Below are 25,033 nucleotides of genomic sequence, written 5' to 3' on the forward strand. Positions count from 1 at the left end.
CCATAACATCAGAGAGGTGAGCCACAGTAATAAGCAAGAAAAAAATCTAATCAACATTAGCTTCTTATTGATCATTCATATTAGCATGCTACTTTTCTTTTGACAGTTACATTTAAAAGTCCTCAAAATAACCAAAACAAAAAAAGGCACAAAACCCACCAAAAAACCTTCACCCCACTGTATCTTACTTCTTCTTCAAGAACATTACAAAAAAAAATCTCAATTTCAATAATCTCCCTAGTAATCACAGTCCATTTACTTTGAAAATAAAAACTTTTTTAAATGAACATTCTTCAATGACAAAAGTCCTCAAAATAGCCAAAACAAAAAAAAGGCACAAAAACCACCAAAAAACCCTCACCCCCCTATATCTTACTTCTTCAAGAACATTACAAAAAAAATCTCAATTTCAATAATCTCCCTAGTAATCACAGTCCATTTACTTTGAAAATAAAAACTTTTTTAAATGAACATTCTTCAATGACAATCAAAGAAAAGCAGATTATGAAATCTAATATTTGATCCAGTTTGCACAGGCATGGTTCAGAAAACATCTATGCTTAGGCCACAGATCCATACATACACCACTTCCTCTCAGAAGTCTAGATGAGGTAAATTCATTGATCTAAGGTTTTGTGGATTTAAGGTTTTTGAAGGACAGCCAAAACTTTCACATCATTTTTCTGCTCTTTCCAGAAGTTGAGGTCTTGCTTCTTTTTCCTAAAATACTTAAATGTATTTACATTGTAAACAACATTTTGCTGAGAAGTGGGAAAGGTCAAAAGAAGAAAAACATCCTTAACATTTTCACAGAATCACAGAATCACAAGATTGGAAGAGACCTTCAAGATGGTCGAGCCCAACCCAGCCCTAACACCTCAACTAAACCATGGCACTGAGTGTCATATCCAGTCTTTTTTTAAACACATCCAAGGATGGTGACTCCACCACCTCCCCAGTTTGTTTTGTATTTCAAGTTAACCACAGAGAACAGACTTTTTTCTAAAAAAAAAATCTTTAACTCTGTAGTGAAAACAATGTGGCTTCATTATGTTTGTTTGTTGGGTTTTTTAAATGTTGCCACATTCCTCTATTTGGCACTCTTTGAAGATGCACAAGTTCAACTGCTTGGCCCCTATGCTTACTATAAAACACTTTCTGGTGAGGATGACGTTTCTCCAGAGAACTGCCACCTCATGAACACCATCCTTCCCTAAGCCCTTTGAAGGACACGTCATAACTGAAGTGGGTAATCTAATTGACTACATAAAGATTCTGAAAGCAGTTACTCTGCTTCAGGCAGAGCACAAGAGTTGAACACTGTGCTGAACTACTCATCAGTGTTATGTGTTTACTAAGACTTCAAAGCTTTTTTCCAAGAATTGGCTACCTCCAAGCAGATTCCAAATGAGGGATGCTGTCACCCATGGAGTATGTTTTTCTTCAACCTTAATTAGTACCATGCCAAAGAACACATTTCATACCCAACTTCCCAGTTTCTGGAGAAATTTCAGTCCTCCAAACTGAAGGGTTGAAAATCAGTACCTTCAGTTCAGACCTATAAAAAATACAAAGCTTGATTTATAAATCATCTGCCTACAAGATGAGGGGTTCCAATTTGCACAAGTCATCACTGGCACTCAATAATGCTCTACTCCACCTGTTTTGAGAAACACAGTATATATCTATATCCCCAAAAGAGGACAGTAAATTTCCAATATACAGAGGCATCAACAATACAGGAAGGTGGTAAGATCAAACAGAATGTGTAAAAGGTACAGATTCAGGTAAATAAAAGATTTATAAAGGGAGATACTTTTTCCGTTAAAATTAAAGCAGGTCAATACAAATAGTCCAGGTCACCATAGATAACTGTGTGGCTATGCAAGTTCTAATTTTCCATAACTTTGAAAACTGCTCTCTAAACTATAAGGTCAAAATACAGCATTTTCAATAATTACAAGCAAGGTCACAAAAGCATTCCTCTGTAGAATTTTAAAAAATTCTGCACATCTGAAGGATCAAAATCCATCAGTCCTGAACCACAGAAAAATCCCAAAGTTTGATGATCTGGTTCTGGGACTGGGCAAATTTTTGCTATAGCCAGGAAGGGGCATGGCTAGGACCCAGAGATTTTTTCATACCACCTCACGTAATTTTTGGGAGGGAATGGGGGAAGGGGCAGGGAAGCGCTAGCTTCAGGGTTGGCACAAAGGGAGTGGGCAGGTATTGCTTATTGTCAGCATTCATTTCTTGTACTACCCAACCCTGCTCTCGCTTCCATTAGCATTGTTGCTGTTTGTTTTCTTATCTCACTGCTGTTTCCAGTAAATATTCTTATCTCAACACGTAATCTTCACATTTTGTGCCTCCAGTTCTCCTCTCCCTCCCACCACTGGAGCAGGAGAGGGAAGCAAATGAGCAGCACATGATTTGGAGAGTCCCAGTGGGAGCACTAAACTGGGGAGTACCATTCCTGAACTAAGACATTTGATCAGCTGATTTTTGTTTCTGTTTTCAGATACATTCATGAACCAATAAAAAACACCTGCAGAAAACTCAGATTTGGTCCTCAGGGTAACAGCAGCTATCCTGATAGCCTTGTCTCCCACGAGCAGGAAAAGTGATTCAGACTCTGTTTGGATTAGCAAAGGTGAATATTGCTTCAAGGTTGTTTCACTAGGGATTGAAACAGTGAATGTCACAACTCAAAAAGTATTGAATTTCAGTCCTTGCACTTAAGAGCCACATCTCTTCATCTCAAGGCTGTAACAGCTTTTCAAGCATCAGAAGTCCACAGCAATTCTAACCTTGTAGCTGACACAACAGCATCCCCTGGCTAACTAAGCTTTCTAAGTAATGCATAAAGGCAAAGGACCTTCTTGTCACCTGTGCTGCATAACAGCTACAGTCACTGAACTAAATAAGCTGAACTAGAAATGCTGACCCACTCTCTGTGCAATGAGGATGCAGTTCTTACAACAATTTGTTTAACGGTCGAGACTTAAAAATGTTTTAAATCACATTTGGCTAGAAGCCCAAAATTTCAATTGAATTAAATGGGGAAAAAAGCAATTATACACACTACTAGCAATCAGCAAATTTCCCTCTCTTGGGAATGTTTTGCACAAGTCTTTGGGGAAAAAAAAAACCCACTGCAGGTATCATTAGAGCAAAGGCATGCAAAAATATTATTTAGGCAAAGATTGTTTGAATATGGTAATTAACTTCTCTGAGTAGACTAATTGATTACAAACTTTACTAATGTTCATCTCCTTTTTCCAGGATTTCTTGACAGTCTTTTAAGCAAGCTGTATGTCCAGAAAATTTTCAAATTTTGATCTGCTTAGTGTAGAAAAGAATTTTATACAGATTTGAGACAGGACTCTTCTGAGCAGATAAGATTGGAAAGTAGTTTAAATTTGATTTAACTAAGGAACTTGATTAAAATACAGTGTTGTTTTTCCAACATATGGCCTGAATTGTATGCACATAATTGTTTTACATGTGCAAATGACAGTAAGTTATGCAGGCTGTCTCACAGTTTGCACATGCAATCTTAATTTGTGCTCACAGAAAGTTCCCACATGGATTTGCAGAACTGCAAATTATAACTGAGGTCAATGGAAGCTCTAAGAACTTCAAATCCCTAGCATAAAGTACCATGGGCAGGCAGAAAATGCTGGACCTGCTGTCCAACAAGTGCTTTGACTGGGGATGATTTGGTTTATTGGCTCTGAGAAAGGCATCTGCATCACCCAAAGTAAAATCCGCTGTCTCTCCATGTTTTATTCCCATTAATTCTAAGCAGTGCTGCTGAGGTAGCCCAGCAGGTCATATGGACACTACAAAAAACAAGTGAGCTTCCCAGAAAGCTGACTTCCTGATCTACATTTAGAGTAAAAGTAGGATGAAAGTCAAGATTTTAGTGAGTTCTTCTGAGGGTCTCTTCTGTGCTGCTGTGAAAGGGAAATAAAATTGTATGTAAAATTAAGTAATGGTAGAAAAATTTCTTCTGGGAAATGACATTGATGTACTTATTTGGGAGACTTGAGGAAATGAAAGGTGAAAGTATTCAGAGGAACTTGCAAAGTTCTGTAATCTCCCACCTATTTTATTATAGTAATGGAGACTGATTTTAAGTACATCTATATACATCTGCTTATTATGGAGAAAGAACTTACTGACTCTTGACAGATATTCACTACAAACACAATATAAACATATCCTCATTAATGTGGGTCCTACAAAAGCCACCAAGAAATAGCCTAAAAATAGGCTAACCATCAGATATCTTGTTTTAAAGCTGTTGTCACACAGCTCATGGGAATTGTAGCCATATGCAGGCTCATGGCTCAGTCAAAACCTGGTCCAATATGTAATGGTGCTTTGAACTAGGGCTGAACAAAGTTCACCCTTCATTCATTTTTACCTAAATAGAACTCACCATCAGTTCAGCTGCTCAAAATGCTGATGCTAATTCTTTCTATTATAGACAGGCCCTAGGGTTTTAAACTGCATCCATCAATATATGTATATATCCACTCTAACATTTTAAGACAGCTTAGGTCCTTCGTTTTGAACTTGCGATTACAGTTGTCATACGATACCACAAATAATTTTTTCATTTGTATAATCATTCTAAAGAAAAATTTTAAAAAACTTTTTTTTGAAGGGGACATTTATAAAGGATGGCCGCTGAGTACATAAGAAAGATGTTTATTCACTGAGAGAACTCTAATCCTCAAATTCTTTCAGTAGCTTAAAATTTTACCTACCATAAAACATTTTACGACTGTATTACAAGCAGTATGAGAAACATGAGAAACCTTTTTTTTTTCCCCCAAATGTTATATATTGGGTTATTTGCATAATTTCTTGCAATTAAATGGTAAAAATGGACAAAATTATGTTTAGGATCTTTCCAACCCTAATTAACATTTTCTCCTGTTTTGCAATTAATTAGAAAGTCAGAAAACTGCATTACTAAATACTGCTTGGACATTTCATGTCTAATTATTCAGATATTGATGTTCTGTTAATAGAAGTGTCCTGCAAAAAAATACTTCACAAATACAGGTATTGGAAGAATCAAGGTAGGTACATCCTAAGAGCCATGAAGACTCTCAGCAAATAAAAATACAGACAAAAATTACTTTGCATTTACTGAGAAAAGAGTAATTCTGGGGAAGACAAAAAAGGGCAATATGGGGAGAGAGGGTACATGGCCTAATCATGCCAGAATTGGGGCCCAAGCATTTTATCTACTAAGTGAATTCAACTATTGCTGTCTACACTAAAAATCACTTCACCACACAAATGATAAGCAAAAATAGTTCTGTATAAAATTCTCTGTAATTCTGTAGTATAGATTTTAAGAATCCAAGAAGTAGCAAAGCAGGTGTGTTTCTTGCATTACTCACTCCCATTAGACAAAGGAAGGAGAGTTGCTTTGTTTTATGATAGTTGTTTTTTCCAGTTCCATAGATTGATGCTGTCCAGGGCCAATGAGCAGAGTGGGAGTTTGGGGACTGATGACAATAGACCTATATTCTACAAAGAGCCAAAACTAGAGGAGCTTAATGAATCACAGGCAAGTTGCTCATTAGAGAATCAAAACCGCAGAAGAAATCCTTACAACATCCTCAGTATTTTGATAGAACACTGGTAGATGTCAGAAGTTACATACTGCCCACTCCTCAAAGGCCAGGACACATGGACAGCTACACACTGTTATGACTTAGAGCTGTACATTTAATAACAAGCAGATGCGTTGAGGATAAGAATTGAAAGATTCTCTTGCAGGCATCAGTCTTGCAAGTGAACCAAAGCAAAGGACAGTAAAAGGGGCTTTTTTATTGTTCAGCACCACAGCCCTGAAAGGTCATGCTAAGTGTCCCTGTCACAAAAACACTTCACACAGAGAATACCTCTTTCAGGACTTTGCATTTGGTTTACTGCTCTGAAACTCTGTAAGTACATTTCTACACACATTCAGCATATGGTTATTCATTCTTGTGGAAACTTCTTCTCTTATTTCCCTGTTCCATCACAGTCCAATAAATGCTTGTTCTAAAATTAACTATCCTTCTGGATGATGGTGTCAGCAACAAAACCTGAGCTGAGAAATAAAAATTTAGTTAATGTCATGATCCTTATAAACTAGAAGGAAAGCTGGAAGCACCCTTTCCAGACCTACTTTTAAAAGCTGATTATTTCTTTGTTATTAATACATATATGGATAATATGTGCAACATATTATATATATTTTTAATAATTAAAAATCTCTGATTATTTATTTCTCTTATAATTATCACATTCAATCTAGCTTCAAGAGTTTGATTAAAAGGCTCATAACTTATGAGATATTTCAGACTTCAGCTTAATATCCAGAGTTTCAAGGGGCAGTAGAGAATTTTTTCCACACATTAGGATTTTGTATTAGACTACATCATTAAACAACAGACAAAAAAGAAAGGAAAATAAAAGTTTCGTCAGAAATTGTGTCCAATTGTGTCCAATGTAATTAGTTTTGTTATTCTTGTATATGATGCTACTATTCTTTCTGTTATGTATCGTGGCATAGGTACCAACACGTTCAGGATTATGACACCTACATTTAGGCATTGAAATGTAAGTACTCAGTTCAGTTACCTAAATCATAGGTTTGAAAAACCCTCCCAGATCAAGTCCACCTTTGTCTGATCACCCCCTTGTCCACTAAACCACAGCACTTAGTGCCGTGTCCAGTCATTTCTTGAACACCTTCAGAGGTGGTGATTTCACCACCTTACTAGGCAGCCTGTTCAAATGCTTAACCTCCCTTTCCATGAACAAATTTTTCCTGATATCCAACCTGAACCTCCCCTGGCACAGCCTGAGGCTCTGTCCTCTTGTCCTGTCACAAGCTGCCTGGGAGAAGAAGCTGGCCCCCACCAAGGTTCAGGCTCCTGTCAGGCAGATGTGAAGAGTGATAAGGTCTCCCCTGAACCTCCTCATCTCCAGCTTAAACACCTCCAGCTCCCTCAGCTATTCCTCATACAACTTGTGCTCCAGATCTTCACCAGTTTCATTGCCCATCACACCAATATATTTCTTGTTGTGAGAGGCTCAGAACTGAACACAGTCCTCAACGTGCAGATCCAGCAGCGATTACTACAGAGAGAAACATAACTTTTGACATGTTATTGATCTGGTACATTGCTACAAAGTCCATCCAAATATCTTAAATATTTTGCCACATTTAAAATGTTCACTAAAACGGTTAAAATGCTACCTTTAAGGCAAGTTATTCAACTTAACCAACTTGCTGTGATTTGAAGTACAATTTAGTTGATCCAAAGTAGATAGGCATTTTAAAGCAAGCAGAATCAGTTTCTAGGTCTATTGATAAGTAACAGGATTCGAGTGCCCAAACATAAGCAACTAGAGCCATCTGAAATGCCCAAGAGAAGGGATCAGCAGATGTGATGCAAGCCGTTTTGCATCTGATTCAGATAGGCTTCTGCAACCATCTGAAGCAGCACTTGGAGGCCAGACAAGATGTTTAAGAGTTTTAAATTATGTTATACACCTGAATCCTACCCTTGGACCTCCCTTGACTATGAAGCTAAAGCACCCACCTCCAATTGAAATTGGACACCTATTTTAGGTGTCAGTCTCAAACTGAATCCTGCCTTTAATGCCCTTTATGGCCAAATTTCCACCTAAACACCTAAAGCCAAGCAGCACGGGACTCTTTTTTAAACTTCATAAAGTAGTATCAAGGTGACATACGTAGTGTTTTAATTTTGCAGAACACTGAAGTCTCTAAAGGAGTTTATTTTACCATTAAAATAAGATACTGTCATTTCAAATGTAGCTTTGCAAAGGCTCATTATCTGACAACAAAATAAATCACAACTAAAGGTGTATTTGCTTTTAATCTTGTGAGCTTGTGGTTTTTGGGGAAAAAGAGAGGGAGATATCTAAAAGGTGCTCTTTTCAGATCCTGTATGCTGGCTCAGGAATTTTATTTGATGATGCACCATTATTACTCTTCTCCAAATACCAGGAGGTTTAATACATTTTTGAGCAGAGGCTTCAAGATTAAAAAGAATAACTTCAAAAAATAAAATTACTACCATATGTTTGAACAGGCAAGGAAACATAATACTATGAGACCTGTGAGACTGCTACATCTAGCTGTATCATTCCAAGTCACAAAATTTAATTGCTGGAAAAAGATATTCAGGCCAATCAAGTAACACAAGGGAGTGGTAAAACACAATTGTATCTGTTATTCAGCCTCTGGATATGATAATATCTGTGAAAAGGTAAATTCCAACCACACCTTTTATTAGTGCTGAAAATGCTGGGAGGTGGCTTCACCTTCACCTTTTCAGTCAAAATCAGCCACCCAAAGAGCTTTTGTTATATGAGATTCTCAGAGTGAATTTCAGAGTATCTGCAATGGTTATGTGAAGAGCTTGCCTCTCTTTTCTCTGACAGATCTAGGCCATCTGAGCAGGTTTTAAACCTCCTTCGTCACCTCTGAGACTGAAATTAAAAAGGAGGTGTGCAGTACTCAGTCTGAAAGCTTTATAGTATTGTGGGCTAGGAGAGAAACTGAACACATAAGCTAACCATGAAGGGAAATGGTGCTATTTTTAAAACCAGTTTTAATGATTGTAGTGTCTGTTGCTTGAGTCCTTGACCTTTTTCTGAAAAAGCTCCTGTGCTACCCAGATCTTTGAGCAACTGCTGATGTCAAACCAACTCAAGGTACCAAATGGAAAAGGTAAGCTGCAGCATAAGAGAGAAAGAACAGACTTAAAATCCACTTCATATTTGATTTTTAATATTAAAAGTAACTTTGGATTTAAAATGTTTCTGTCTGTTTTATTGAACCCTGACCAAAAATCAGTTAGATTCACCACGGAAGCCTCGTGTTGAAAGTCAGTGGAATGGCAAAATGTTAGCTATGCTCAAAGACAGATAAAGGATTAGAGGCTTGAAGGCATTCAAAGGTATGAGGAAGTGCCCTCAAATGGCAAAGAAACAGAAACAATTAGACCTAGTTCAGGAACCATTACTGTTCACTGCATATTATACTAGAAAATTAAAACTCTCACAGACAATTACTACTATAACTTATTTTGCTGAAGAAACAAAATCAAGGAGTTGTGCTCCTTTATTACATCACTATTTAATGTAATTGGCATTCATTCATTGGGGTGAGGGGTAGAACTCATAGAACTCATAGAGGGGTAGTTCTCATAGAACTTAGAGATCAAATCTTTGTAGAAGAATTAATTTATAGGTAAGTAAAAGTTTCTAAATGTTAGTATGTTGCTATTAATCAAAGACATTATTTCATTCAATAACAATTCTTTAAAAAAAAACACCAAAAAATGTAGTAGAACAATAAATTGGGGTTCATTTTTCAAAGGAAGTATTTCTTGGGCAGAAGCCTAAGTTAAAAATTGTTTAAATTAAAAAAAGGAGGGACATGGACATTCTCCTGTTCCCCAATAATGGTTTTGTTTTCCAGTGCTAGAAAGCATTTACAATAGTCAAAAATGAAAAGGTTTTACAAACCAGGCTTCCATAGAAAGTCATAGGCAGACATTCTTTTCTACAATGCATGATTAGACATTTCTGGGAAACACTAATGAAATGTCTTCCAAAAATATGAAAAGAGCATAAAACCAAAATAGAACAGAAGGCAGAGGCCAGGTGCAGTTTCTTTCCTCCAAAGTGGAAACAACTACTTAGTGCCCGGACAAATTTGCATTTGTCCTGTGACAGTGCTATGTGAAACACTATCTGGCACTAACCAGCAGAAAGAATTTGACAAAGTATTCATCAAAGTACAAAGAAGTACTTTTCTTACATTCTTAGTTCCTTCTTTTGTTAGACTGTAGTCCCACTTGTTCCCTGACTCTGGCCATTACTGAAGTACCTTAACAGAGAAACTTCTCTTTCACAAAAGAGATCTAATGGATAAAAACTGAAAGTTTTTGCTAAGATCAGACTCACTGGAGAACCTCAGCAACAGCTGATAAAAACAAAACAGAGAAATTGCTTGTCCAGTATTCTATTTCCTCTTCCAGTGGGCTCCAATCACTTATTTCATGACAATGAATTAAGTTCAAGAATTCTCCTGATCTGAGAGAGAATTCATATTGTGGGAACCAACTTATCATTTTATAGACAGTTCCATCATCCATTTACCTCTACCTCCAAAACTACCTGTAGTCTAATACCTAAGAACATTACAGTAGGTCTGATTCACTCTTTGGCAAAGGCCAATTTCAAAAATGTTAGTTAGCCAACAAATAACAACCCCAAAAGTGGAAGAACAAAGAAAGACGTACCTTTAAATCTTTCCAATGTCTCATCCCTATTATGATCATCACTGTAGGTCTGAACTCCACAGCCCACTGTTGATCTAGGAGTACACTATATATTCAGCAAAAACATGAATGTTTATCTTATGGTTTCAGCTGATAATGTAGACTGTCACACAGCTACTGACCATCATATTTGGTCAGTACATAATGTTTTTAGGATTGTTATGCTTATAGGGTTGTAAACACATTTTACATGCAAAGGAAAGTACCAAATAGAAAGAAGATGAAAATAGAAAGAAGAACTATATCTACAGAGAGACAATAATTTAAAGTCATAATGGCTTGATCAGTAAATGGAAAAATGTTATTTTCGGGTGTTAGATAAAAGTTATACAGATCTTCTGGTCAAAACTAGAATACACACAGAAATTAGAAGAACCAGACAGCTACAAATTGTCTCTGCAGGAAGAAGGCCATGAATTACCAACAATTGCTTAGGACAAAAAAGGACTAAAAAGACACAGAGACTGAAATGTGCAGCTCATAGAATAGCAGTGGACAAAGCATGAAATCATAGCTTCTTACTTTTCCCAGTAAAACAGTAAAGTTTAGGAAGGATTTAGTATACACAGATTATTGTATCTCTTTGTTTAATGGGTAGGAAGTTTGGGAGACTAAAATGTATTTTGCTTTAAAAATCTGGCTTTGAATCACCTGAATCATTCACTAGTGAGAAATATTTTATTATTTCAGCTGACAGAACTAGGCCTGTCATGATACCGTGATAAGAAACCAGAAAAGATTGCAACTGAACTGAAGCAGTGCTGAACCAAAAAGCTCCAGAGAGATGAGGGGATAAGTAAAGCTATCTGCTTGACTAGTTACTCACCTGTACACGTAGCTATTTTCTCAAACAGGGGTGCAAAGGTGCATAAGGCACAGGTAAATTGTGACCTTACAGTATCCAAGACAGAAGGGAATACACAACATACCCTTCAGCTACAAAGGCAACAAGGATTTTACATAGTACCAAAACTTCTCAGCATATTTTTCAACTATATGTATCTTGTATTCATTTTGAATCTGCATTTAACATGTACAGATTCAGAGAAAGGAAATTTTCTTGCAGGAACATTTTCAATATTGTTCCCACAAAGTAACTGTGAGAATGAGGTATGAGCTCCAATACGCAACCAACGAAGGCAGTTTATCAGAGACTGTTTTACAGCAGCTGGGACATTTCTACCAACTTCCATGGCAGAGTCATGGATAAGTTTTCCTTCCGTTAATCATTTCCATATTTTGCTTAAGTGGAACTCAAAGTAGCAAAAACCAAAAATATTAACATTCGCAGAAGGATTATTTGGATTTACCACAAGATGATCCTTTGGCAGGTTGCATATACATTTAGTTAGTATCTATTAACTAGGTGTAATCAACCACAATGACAAAACCAGGATTATATAGCCTGCATTAGTACATATTATTAGGTTTAATAAATACATGGATGTAAGGGAACCTTACATGTGAGCCACAAATGTTGAACTCACTCCTTTATTGTAACTGAGTCAGCTGCAATTTTTGCCAGCTTGTTATTAGACAACCACTTAATTTGAAGAATTATTCTAACAAAGAGAATATTATCCTTACCAAAAGAATATATGAGAATAACATACCAATTAAAAATGCCCAAATCTTTGCAATACATATGAAATATTACTTGTGTTTGTGCTCAGGTTTACTCAAAGCATTCTCATGGGTGAAGAAAGTATATAAACTAATTTCTTTTCATTTAGACAAAGCAAAAACTAACTACCCAGCCAGCCATATATCCACCTTCATTTTACGTTTTATTAAAATAGCATATGCAGTAGCCTTGCCTATGTTATTGATGACACCATGGTGGCTATTGGATTGATATTGGTCTCCAGGAGTTTCCAAATATAAATGAATCCTAATGAGATAATCCCTAGTGCATGTAGATGGAGGAATGCTATCTAAATAATGCCACTTCTGTTGCAGAATTGGTTTCAAATTAATTGTTTCTTTCGAAAGCTATAATTATCCGGAGGAAAGCAGTTAGTCAGAAAAAATGAAGTTAAAAAGTGCATAATGTCTAATAGCTCATTAAATAGAAAATACATTGTAAATTTGGGAATCAGAATGACTTGCAGCTAACTGTGAGATGATGGGTCATGCACATGAAAAGAGACTTTTCTGGCAGAAAAGCAATTTGGTAATGCTGACTGCAGTCTGCATTTACTTGACATTCGGAAAGATCATATGACACCAATGCAGATGAGGTGAACAGTGAAGAGAAAAGGAAGGGCAAGGAGAACCAGAGGAAAAAAAGTTAGGTTATGGGCAGCTGAGACATGATGAGAAAGGAGAGAATATGAGTGTCATTACTGGGTGTTCCATTCTGAAACTGGAAATGGGAATAAGGTGTCATATCAAAGAGTATTCAAGCAGCTATAGCAATAGCTGAGTCAACATTTTTCTTCCAGAGGGGCTTTATGAAGAGTATATTTGATGAATAATTAGAATTTTTAAATTTTTCTTCCAATGAAAAACTTACCAAGTGTGTATTTACTGTGTCAAATATATCTTCATACTAATGCAACAAAACAAAGCAAGTCCAAAGACTATTTGAAATACTTAAGAATAATTTAGCTGTCAAAAAATCCTCAAACCTAAAGCATTGTACCACAGCCTCAAAGGGAGAGAAGCTGAGAACAGCTGATTTAAGCTTAAACTTTCTCCTAGTACATTTTCCATAAGCAGTGACCCCAACACTTACACAAGAGGACGCAGACATGAGCAGGATGGGAGAAGGCAGCTGTGCATTTGCATGTACACAAACAGATGCCACACCAGCCTGCACAAACAGGAGGGCTAAAGCTGCCTAAAACCTCGCAGAGTCATCTAAAGGCCCAAGGTAATGTACCAAGAGCTGCAAGCTGTGGACTCAGAATCACATCTGATGGAAAAGCAGTATACAAGGGGAAGAAAGTACCCAGAGTTACATTCTTTTATGCTGTTAGGCTTTGGTCACAAGCTGAGCTATGTGGTAAAACAAAATCTGGAATACAATCACCAAAAATACTTATATCAGTGTACTGGTTTTAGCTGGAACCAAAGGGTGATGCAAATTGTGAGAATAAGTGGTAGAGATTGTACTGGGTTTGGCTGGCATAGAGTTAACATTGTTATTGCAGCTTTTAGGTTGCTGTGTTTTAGATTTGTGACCAAAACAGTGTTGATAAAAGAGATGTGTTTAGTTACTGCTACACAGTAGCTTAAGCACTAAGCTTAGTGTTTAAACAGCATCAAGGCCTTTTTTCTCTTCCTCACATTGCTCCACCAGTGAAAAGATTGGAGGTGCAGGACTGCTGACCCCAAATAGCCAGGTGATATTTCATATCATATGAGGTCATGCCCAAAGCCACAGGAAGGGAAGAAGCAGGAATTGGCATACATTTCACAAAGTCACGGCTATGTGTGATGGAGCCCCGCTTTCCTGGAGATGGCTGCACCCCTGCCTGCCAGTGCAAAGTGCTGAATTAATTCCTTGTTTTGCTCTGCTTGTGTGTGCAGCTTTTGCTTTACCTATTAAACTGTCTTAACCCACAAGTTTTCTCACTGTTACTGTTCCAATTCTCTTCCCCATCTCACTGTGAGGGAGTGAGCAAGTGGCTGAGTGGGCTGAGCTGCCTACTGGGGCTAAACCAGAACAATCACAATGACAATGTTTATAACCAGAATAATAAAATCTCATTGCCATAAAGGAAAAATGAATCTGTATTAGGGAATAAACCTCCAACATTTCCTAAATCATAAGCTGAACCAGGATTCACAGCCACTTCTTTATTTGAACATCCATTACACAAATACCAGCGCAATGCCTTCCCTATGAAGGTTTGGACACTTTGGCAGTAATGCATTTAAAATATTACCTAAATTCCAATGCAAGGTTTATCCCTCGTGAATCTAAACTGAACAGAAAAAAGCAGGCTCATAATAATGAGAAATGTCAGTGTACTGGCTGATAATACCATATCTAAATTTATGGCATGTTATGTTAGCATATAAATACAATATTTCCTGTGTCTTGATTCCAGTAAGCCCATAGAACTGAACTTATCTCTGTATTTGCTGCTGTTACCAGATCTTAAGATGAAACATCCCATCTTGTTTAATAATAGTTTATTTATTGCAATGCATAGATTGACATTTTTTTTACCCTAAATTCACACAGGTAACAGTCTGGAGAGAGGATATACCCCAGAGAGGGTATTCTTCTCTTTTAATGGTGCTGAAACAGATCTTTTTTTCTGCAATTAGGCTCTAAACATGACCTAATTTCCTGCACAAATACCAGAGCCTGATATGTTTAGTCAGAAAGTGATGTTTTATTTTGGTGCCACACCAGCAACACCATATTTGAAAATTTATATTATTGTAATAGTAGCCTCTAACTTTATAATGCAGAGTACCCACACACCAGTAGAATTTTTCTGAAAGGTACTTGCTGTTATATAGTCTCTCTTCTGAATATAATGGGATTGAAGCTTCATAAAAGGTGTAGGAGTGGTAAACCACTGAAATAAAGCTCAAGTCTTAAATTTATACCCATAACAGAGACACAAACATAGTTATCAAAACAGCACCCCACCTACATGCTTTCAGTACAGATCAGTCTAAGCAGTTAGAAATATTTTTTCAGGCTCACTTCAGAAAATACTTCAATCACATAATTAATTTGATTGGTCCCATTGAAGCCACACCAGCTGAAATGTCTCACATGATCGGATCCCAAGTTTTGCCTCGCTGCACACAGCAGGAACACCTAATTTTTCCAAGTGATGACTTTTGGGACTTGGACACTTCTACAGTTCAAATTGAACTAAAACTAATTCATCTTAGATAAACCATGAGACAAGCTTCACTTTCATCCCTTACTGGAAAAGATCCACATTTCAAACAGTTTACAACATACAAATAGCACAGAAAGACCTTGGCTTTCCTCAGAGGCATCAAGCCGTTCTGTGCGACTTCGCAGTGTCATTAAATGCAGTAACACAATACCCGGTGACAAAATATCATTGAGCCTAGAACCTGAAAGGCCAAACAGGTATCTTAAAAGGGAACAAATACCGAAAGTCTCAACTGAAAGGGGATCTAGAGCATATGGTTTAGATGCAGTGCTCACAGCTCTCCCAAATGCACAGTCACGAGGCCAAAGGCAGCACCTATCCTAACAGTGCATGACTGCATATCAAAGGCTTTGGTACAGGTTCTCTCATACACCATTTCACATAGTGAAGGGCAAGGCAGGGACAACCTGTAACCAGAAAGACTGTTCTGTATAAAGATGCTTGCAAAAGCATGAAAATCCCCTGGGTGACCCAAGGGGTAAGCCACACCCTCGACCCTGTCCCTGGGGCACAACCTGCCAGACAGAGATGAGGGAGAGCACCCGCACATAACTGACTGCTTTGTGGCAGGATGGATCAGAGGCCTTATCAATATGTGATGGAGAAAATGCAGTGAGGGAGCAGAAGAAATCCAATATGAGAGTATCATTGCAAATGTGAGAGACTAGTCAGGTCTGTGCTCCTGTCTCTAAAAGAGCTGGTGTGAGACTGCATGTTACTGACAGATTTATTTTAGAAATGTTTTATATCCTGCTTTTAAAAGTGAAAAAAACCAAAAGCAGTACACTAAGCAATTGCAGTTTGGTTCTTACACTCTGGTTCTTATAAGTAAAATAAATATGCAGTACTGCAATACTGCCTCCTTGCATTTCAAGAAAGAAATTGCTTTATTGAATCAAGACAGTGGTCCGTCTAGTCCAGTACGTCATCTTCAAATACTGGACCTTAATATAGCAACAGAGCAGGCAAGAAATATTCCACAGAGAAAGAGGCCAGCATATAACCAAGACTAAAAACTTATCTATTTAAAGGGTTTATTTACTGACTCATTTATTAATATTTTGCTATTTATACAACCAGCTAGGTTTGTTGAACTGTGATTGTTTATTATTTACTTGTGAAGTTTGCCAATGCAAAGCACTTTCTGCCACATTAGCTTGGATTTGTGATACAAACATAGAAGATTACCAAACACCCAGGAGTCAAAAAAGCTATGTGTTCTTTCACCTGAGTGCTACCCTGTATCGTGGCTTTCCCCTTGGCATGGTTCAAGGGATGCTCACAGCTGAGGCGGCTGTATACAACGTTGTCCTGGTGCCAAGAGACCTGTGTTCAAGTTTCCTATTACAAGATCAGCAAGATGTGAAGTGAGGCAACTAGAAAATGCAAGCTATGAACACAGCACAGATTAGGAGGTTTGATAAACTTCAAAGATGAGGGGGGAAAGCATTTTCTAACATTTACACATGCAATTATGTAAATTATTCTTCCACACCACAAAATATATAGGACCTTCTCCTATAAGAGTTTAGTTAAGGACTAAGGATCAAATCCATACAAAGCATTTTTCAGTGCTACTTCAAGCAACAGCTTGAAGTGCATTCTACAGATCACTCTACTGATGCATTCAGACACAAGAAAAAGCTAAGAAAGCTTTTTTCAGCGACTTCATGCCATTTTATCTAACTATGTAGTGGCATGCCATACCTGGTAGTTATATTAATTACTTTAACTAGTAAAGCATAAGGTCTTTGCTTTCTCGTTTCTATCTCCAAAGTGTTTTTCAGAACACACGACATGAAAGAAGCTATATGAAGATGCCTTGAATTGTTTATCTTAAAAATGTGACTGTTCTGCACTAGTAGTATGAAAAGGTACCTTAGTGGCCATTATTATTTTGTTATCTCTTTTGATAAATAATTCACTACATATGGCAAAGAAGAGTAGCTGGCTTGGATATATAGAGAAGCAAAGCATAAACCCCACTATCTTCCCAAGTTCTACAAGAGCAAAAAGAGATAGCTCTGTAGCTGTCACCAGGAAAAATGAACAACATTACTGTTGATGTTTCCACATTCATTCCTATGTCTGGTGAATGTTATATATCTGAACTTAGTCATGGGGAGAAGTGTTTCAACATAAATATTAACAGTTTATAAAACCAAATCAATGAGCCAATTTTCCTGTTGAAATAGCTCTAAGAGTGAACTTCTGTTTATAAAAAATATTTCAAATGTGAAAGTGTGTGCTTACAATGGACTATGTGAAGCTGAGTATACTATGTAATTGTTTTATCATGCTAAAAAAATCAACAAAGCACAAGCAAAATCCTTCTAAGTAGTACACTCTTAAATTCAGTGATCTAAGGATAATGGAGCAAATACTCCAGCTGGTTTAAAATGTCAGAGCTGCAACTACTCCAAGGGAGCAATGAAAGTCTACATCAGCTGGGGATAACCCTCAACACAAAAATGGTCATGAACAGGGACAGGTCAGTATTCAGTTCTGCTGACATAGGACCCTTCTGTTACATTCATCCTTACATAAATTTTGCCTCAAAGCCTTCAAAATTCAGCATTTCAAAAGGTAAATGAAAAATATATTTTCCAATAAAAAGCAATTGCTACCTAAATTACTTGGACATGCAACAGAAAAATGATGAAAGACATTTAAATGAGATATTTAAATACAGACTGGAAATATGAAACTGAACATTAATTAATTAGATTGTAGGGTCTTCTGTTGCTTTAGCCTCTGTATTACCATGCAGTCTTTGTTTACTGCCATTTATCTTCTTTGTTTGATGACATTTGACTAATAAATACATTGATGAATTGCATCTGTAAATGCCATCCATACATCACAAAAATAGGATGTACTCAGTGCTTCTGGCACACTGAAGCTGAAGGATTTTGTTTTATTTGAACTTTCAGTACTTAACAAAGGAAATATTACTGCTCTGCTGGATAAATTTCCTGATTTTTATTTTAATTTTCAGTGAGCAAACAGCTGCAGAATAATGTGACTTAATGAAGCATTTCTAATAAAATCCTGCAGAAGATAAAACAGAGGCATAGAACCACTTGCTCACTGATAGTTGTATCATTCAGAATAATTTTTCAAGATGGTGATCACATTTCTGTGTAGATGAGTATTAGGCATTGTGATTTTCTGTCTTCCAAGTCAGTGATTTACTTTAGTGAGATAACTAGTTAGCACTGTTGCATTACTCATTTATAGTAAGCAAAACATACAACATAATAAATGTAACATCTTTCTAGTACATTATTTAGGCTTTACACTGGTTGGTAAGTAGCAACACAGACAGCAATAGATTTTGGTGTGAAGATGCTCAGATCTGAAAAACTTCATGGTTATATTTTGCTTACCAAAAACATACTGCCTATATTTGCAAAGATGTCCTTTATCGTCTGTCATCACTTGTGATGAAATCATGAAACTTCTTGGCTGCTACATTCTTCTCTGCCATAACAATTCAATATAAAGTATTATTTGCTTTATGTAAATCTAGATAGAGCTCAATGAATCATCACTTTGCAACCTGCCAGTAAAACAATCTCCAATATCCATCTGTACACACATCTATTTACTTTCATTCAGAACAAGTTTTTCATGTATTCCCCACCAGAATAATCAAGTGCACTACAAGCATCTACACATAAAGCTGAGATCCCTCTGATCATGAGACAGGTAAAAAAGTTACCCTGTGTGTCCAGTATGATTAAAGGTCATCATTCTCTGATTAAAACAGTAAGACAGAATCAAGATTTTATCTCAGCCACACATTACCATCAGTGTATCTAAAATTAATTACATATTTTTGAGGGACCTTCTATGTACAAAAAAATTTGCAGAACCAGTGAGTAGTAAATCTGATTTGTTGTACCAACTAAGCAAAGCTTTCCACTGAAATTATGGTACTGATGTAGTTTACATTTATAATAACTACTGGAAATTGGGACTATGTGAAACAAAACCCACATGGTTTTCAATACTGCCTCAGCAGCATCAGCTATCTGAAATAAAATATTAACAGTGAAATGTATAAGAATTACTTTACTACTGTTAATTATACACTCACGAAACAATTTGGGCATCAGTATGCGATGACAGCCCAATTAATGTGAAAAAGTATAATGAAACCTGTAACCTTTGCCACCTCAGATAAAAATATCTTAGTATGCTCTTTTCCAACTTCAGCTAAGCAATCCTCCTAGCATCACTGAACTACTAAGTTTCACGTGTGTGTACCCAACACTACAGGAAAGAATCTTAATTTCTCATTTTGACTTAAATTAGCCCATAAAGTAGCTTTAAAGTGTTAAACATACAGTAGGCTGAATGCTAAAGTCAGAAACTAGTTGCTAAGACAGAGAAACCAGATAACAATTATCATTTAGTCAATAGTAATTTAAATGTATCCACTGTGGTACAAAGACCCTGTGACCTGGAATCCTTTATGGGGTTTTCAGAGAAAGGAGTTGAGTATGTTTATTATTTAAATTGACAGTTCTGTAGGAGTCAAAGCGGTTCTTTAAATACTGAGCCAGTGTCTACTGGGGGGAGGGTGGTAGATTTAGGAAAAAAAACCAAACTGATAAGCTCCAAGCAAAAGCTGGAGAGAACTGTAGCTACACATATAATTTAAAATGCTTTAAGCAATCATTTTAACTCCCATAGGAAGGAAACATACAGAAGAGCCATGTGTGGCAGCCCCTAACAGGGCAGTGCAAGGTCTTGCTCTTTATTCTTTGCATTGATAACCTGGTGTCCGATCCTACAGCTCCACAGGAATAAAGCAGGTTATTTTAAAACTTTCTCTGCAAAAGCAACGTGGATAGACAAGGTATGTTTCATACTGTATATGCACAACTTGAAGAGCACTATACATAGAAAGAAAGGGAGCCATGAACCTTCCCTTTATTGCATTTTTTTTGCTTGTTTGTTTTGTTTTTAGAGGAGGCATAAAGCGACTACCCCGCTCTTCCAGCCGTTCTCTCCAAGGCGGCTGATAAAGCGTCCGGGCACAGTAACCCGCAAGTGCCCGAAGGTCCTGCGAGTTAGCGGCCACCCGTTCCACAAAAGTTGAAAACCGGGTGGGTTCTCCTGCCCCCCTCGCCTCCCTCTCGGCATTGTTGAACTAATTTTTTTTAAGTAAAATCAAAGAAAAATAAAAGGGAAAAAAACAAAAGCCTTGAGAATCGCCCGGCGAAAGGCTGTAGCCGGCTGCTCCAGGTGCCCAGCGGAAGGACGGCAAAGCAGCTCTTCTTCACATCTGGCTTCCAACTTCAGGGCAGCGGGAGGGCGCAGCCCGCGGCAGCCGCTCCGCACACCTCACAGCTCACACCTCACAGCTCACACCTGCCCCGCCGCGCCCGCCGCCCGCGGGGTCTCCGCCAAGCGCGAAGGGAATCACCCGGCGGCCCCACCAGCGCCCGGACAGACACCCAGACAGACACACGACCCTGGAGCGCTCCGCTCACATACCTGCAGTCCCGATTCTTGCTAGAAATGCCTAGCGATCGGCCGCCTCCCGTCCGGGGGGAGCTCCAGCCTTACCGCCCGGGCATCGCCGGCACACGCCCCGCGCCCCGCCAGCGCTCGGGGGCATGGAGCGGCGCCGTGCCGCGCTCCGCCCGGCTCCCCTCGGCTCGGCCGGGCTGGGGCAGCAGCCGTCCGCGGGGCCCGGCTCTCTCACCCCGCCTCTCTGGGAATACACCAGGAATCCAGCTAAGAGATGCTAGAGGAAGGGTGAAGTAACTGGGAATGGAGAGAAGACTTGAAGTGTTTCTTGTGCACGATTTCAGAGTATTAAAAAAAAAAGGAAAAAAATAGAGAGGTCGAAGTATGGTCGAGCTATTGCAAAAGCAGAGATGGATAAGTCCTGCAGCCCAGTACGGCTCCGGTCCCTACGCCAGCTGCGCGTGGTCCCGGTTCAGCCCCGCCGGCAGAGGAAGGAGGAGAAGCGGCGCGTCCTGCAGCAGTCCCTCCGTTAGAGCATCTCTGATTGGTGTGCCTTCCACACACAGCACGACTTCCCCCTCCTGCTGCCTCCTTCTCTGTCTTGGGAAAAGTAATTGGAGAGCGAGAGCTTCACCTTCAGCCGCCTCCCGCACCCAGCCTGCGCGCACCGCACCGCGGAAGGGCGCGGAGACGCCCCGGGCGCCCGGACAGACAGAGGCAGTTCCAAGCGCGCCCTCCGCGGCGGGGGGGAGGGAGGAGATGGAGGGAGGTGGGGAGAGGAGAGACGCCCTTCTCCTCCCCCGTATTTATCCGGCCACTCGCTGCTCTCCTCCCCAGCCCTTACGAGGGAGCAGGTCCCGGCGGCCGCCGTTCTGTGTGACCGAGCAGCGGGGCTCAGCCGGCAGCGCCCGCCGCCCCCGCGCACTGGGGCTGGGGCCGCCTCCCTCCGCCGCCCGCCCCGCAGCGCGGCTCTCCCTTCTCTCCTCTCCGCTCCCAGCGGCGGGGCGGGGGTGCGAAGTTTACGCCCAGGCGCATGTGGCCGGGGGATCCCCGCGGACCCCCGGGGCCCCTCTGCCCTGCGGTGGGTGGCCGGGGCACCGGGCGGGAGGGAGCGGCCGGGCCGGGCTGGGCAGGGCAGCTGCCCCGGGGAGCGGGGGCCGCGGCTGCCGGAGCAGGGGCAGGAGGGACGCGGCGGCGCCGGCGGCAGCCAAAAACTGGACTGTGTCTCCCTCCAGAGGGAGAAGGGAGACACGCACGGCAGCTCCGGCGGCGGGAGAGCCGAGGACTCGGCCGGGCCCCTCTCCCCCGGGCGGTGGGGTGGCGAGCTTGGTCCGAGCTTGGTACCTGCGCTCGAGAGGCAGTGAGTAAAGGTAGTACAGGTCAGGTCCTAAAGACCTCTTGTGTCTCTTAAGACACCTTGAAAGACGGGTGGCGGGTCGTGGTTGTCTGCCACGACCATTGATTAAAAAGGGGAAATGTTGCTGAGTGAGGATAATTAAAAGCAGAGTATTGTGGTTTATTTTGCTGTGTTCTGTGCCGTTCAAAAGGTGGTGCAGAGAAGTGGAGAGGAGAGAGCTAAAAAAGGTGAGAAAGAAACCTTGTTTGTTACCGTGATATTAGAGTCAAGTTCTCAGTTTTGTCCTGTACTTCTGGTCCACTCCCGGATTAAATGGGGATGAATGCATACAGCATTGAGAAGTACTGATATATGTGACCATCTATTGGGGTTTTTTCAATTCTACAAGCTAGTATAATGGCCAGTTTTCAGAAAAGAACCTTTTGCTCAGTCCTTAACTGTTACCACATCTTACCTGATGTTCATAATCAATTGTCAGAAACAGAAGAGGGAAGGAAAACTGTTCTCTTCTTGTTATTGTCCTTGCTAGAGCTCTTCCACGCAAGCAAGCATCTGTAGAATGTTTGAAAATTTTTTTCCAAAGCAGACTGAAAGATCCATACAGTTAAAAAAAAAAGGCGGGGAGGGGGGGGGTAAAATGAAGGCTTAATGTAGACTACTCTGCATGCAGTGATGCAGCTGTAGGATGAAATACAAAGAGGCTGGTATTGAAAGGGCAAGTTAAAAGTAGCGTGGTATGTGACTGTCACAAGAGCTGTTGCAGAAAGCACTGCAGTACACACTGCTGGATGCTGACTGCAGCTGAATTAAAAGACTGCTGGTTGTAAAGACAAATATGGTCTTGTCTCATTCATTGGAAGGTGATACAATAACTTCAGAATTTCCCTATTTGGTGACCATGTTTCTAGATTAGCAGACAGCTAAAAAATAATTTAAAGGGAGCCGGAAAAAACCAAGATTGTGCTGCTATCGGCACCACAATGTCAGGAAAAGAGATAGATCCAGACTCAAGTTGATCCACAGGGGTTGGATGCTCCTGCCCCACCAATTCCAAATGACCAGGGGTCCTGAATGCATAAAAGGTAATCTTTCCAGCTCCCTGCCTCAGTATAGGACCTTAGGTATTGCTACTTCATTAAAAACAGTGAAAGCACACCAAAAATACAACTAGAGCAACTAAAATGCAACTACAGCAGCTGTTGCAGTGTGGATGTGCAAACACCCTGTTGCTATAGGAGCACATATGTCTATTTTTCCTGCATGCACCATTAAACTCAAGTTGACTGCATCTTGTAAGACCAGAGGTTATTTGGTAGTTTCATGTTGGTATCCTGCTGTTGCAGAAATCTGGCAAACACATATGAAGACACAGAACTCTTATCACCATGTTGAAACAAAGAAGTCCTATGCAAACAACCAAACAAAAAGTAGCAGACGAAGCAGTAAGTAAGCCGACCTGTTTTGAAACCCTAGAATTTTGTCAGTGAAAATATTGAAAAATGTAGTCTTTGTTTATGTCATGATGCTGCTGCGCATGAGCAGTTCCAAATCTCTTTGTACAACATCTGAAAATCTGAACAAATCTGCAGTACTCACACACAGCTTGTGTGACACCATGCACATGAAAGCATGTCCTGAAAGCCATGCTTTTAGAAAGCTTCTCTGGTTGCTTTCACAGTATGGCCAACATTCCTGGGAAGAACTGAAATGATCTGTTGCACCTATAGAGTGCAGCTGGTTTTACGGATGCTTACTTGGTAAGTCTGAGTCATCTCCAAAGGTACCTTTGTACATGCTGCACATGTACAATATGATAAATTTTACCATAATCTAGAAACACCAGATTGGCAGTCTTTGTCTTACACAGCCTGTATTTATATCTTTCTGACTGAAAAATCCCCAGCTGAATACTGTGACCTTAGAGCACAACGTAGTTACAAACCACAATTATTACATGAATGTTCTCTCTTTATTCCTTCAGCTAGTTTCATTTTTGAGTTAGTGTCACTGTTTCTTACTTTTCATCAATTTGTAGGTCTCTTCCATGCTAAAAGACAAGCATAAAACATGAAAATGGGCATTGGCATTTGCAACAGGTGTAATATTTGGAGCAACTTCAGCAGTTCCATTTCAAGGTGAATAGCACAGCATAAAAATCAGGAAAGTAAAATTTTTTTCTGACTAGTTATGTGAGGATCTGGTGTGTATATCTTTTAGACACTAATTTTACTCAGAAGTATGCATTTTCTGAGCTGCTAAATAGAAAAAAAAAAAAGGGAAAATTTATATTTTGATAGCCACATGTAGATTAGTCTCTAAGAATTGACGCCAATGTCAGTACTGTCAGTACTGTTAATTATATAGTTTTTCTCTTTTATCTTTTTGAAGAGACACCTCCCCTCCCACTACTCACCATGCTAATAATCTAAATTAGCTAAAAGTGCCAGTTTTGGCACTGCTTTTCATTTTAGCAGTCAGGTTCTTGGTTTCTCATTTTGTACCTAAAGATTAGGATTTTGGTTGGGTTTTCCGCCTATATTAATATTGAGCTTCACATACTAAAATAAGCAGTAGCTCAGACCACAGCACTCACCAGGAACACCTCAGTGTAAGGAGATGTATAGTGATGTAGAGCCTGATGTACAGCAACATGCTACAGCACTCCTTTATTGCCATCCCATAAAGCTGGGGAACAGAAAGCAAGGATCTCAAATGTCAGCTGCTGTAAACTATTTGCAGTTATCATCCTGACACTGTGTGAGCTGAGGCAATCCAAAAGTGCCTACAAGTCCCCTTTACAATGTGTGTACAGATATACAAACACACAATCATGTTTTTACCACAGGTGAGAATCTGGTCCACCAAATTTAAGTTCTTTATAAGCTCTGCAACATTCCAGATGTTCCATACAAAAATAAAAG

General features: G+C 39.5%; 1 protein-coding gene across 4 annotated transcripts in view; it reads right to left on the reverse strand.

Annotated features, from left to right (window-relative positions):
* TAFA2 (TAFA chemokine like family member 2) overlaps window positions 1-21,661 on the reverse strand; it is a 179,406-nt gene extending 157,745 nt beyond the window's left edge. For 2 of the 4 annotated variants that reach the window (XR_005629578.1, XM_039726906.1), the window contains exon 1: window positions 20,780-20,901. The gene's annotated coding sequence lies outside the window, so the exon portion shown is untranslated. Of the gene's footprint in view, window positions 1-1,484; window positions 1,559-20,779 lie in introns of those variants that run through there. The other 2 variants (XR_005629580.1, XR_005629579.1) reach the window with 2 other exon arrangements.
* Window positions 21,662-25,033: the final 3,372 nt, after the last annotated feature.

Source organism: Passer montanus, unplaced genomic scaffold (assembly GCF_014805655.1).
Source record: "Passer montanus isolate IOZ18808 unplaced genomic scaffold, ASM1480565v1 scaffold6, whole genome shotgun sequence".
Taxonomy (NCBI): domain Eukaryota; kingdom Metazoa; phylum Chordata; class Aves; order Passeriformes; family Passeridae; genus Passer; species Passer montanus.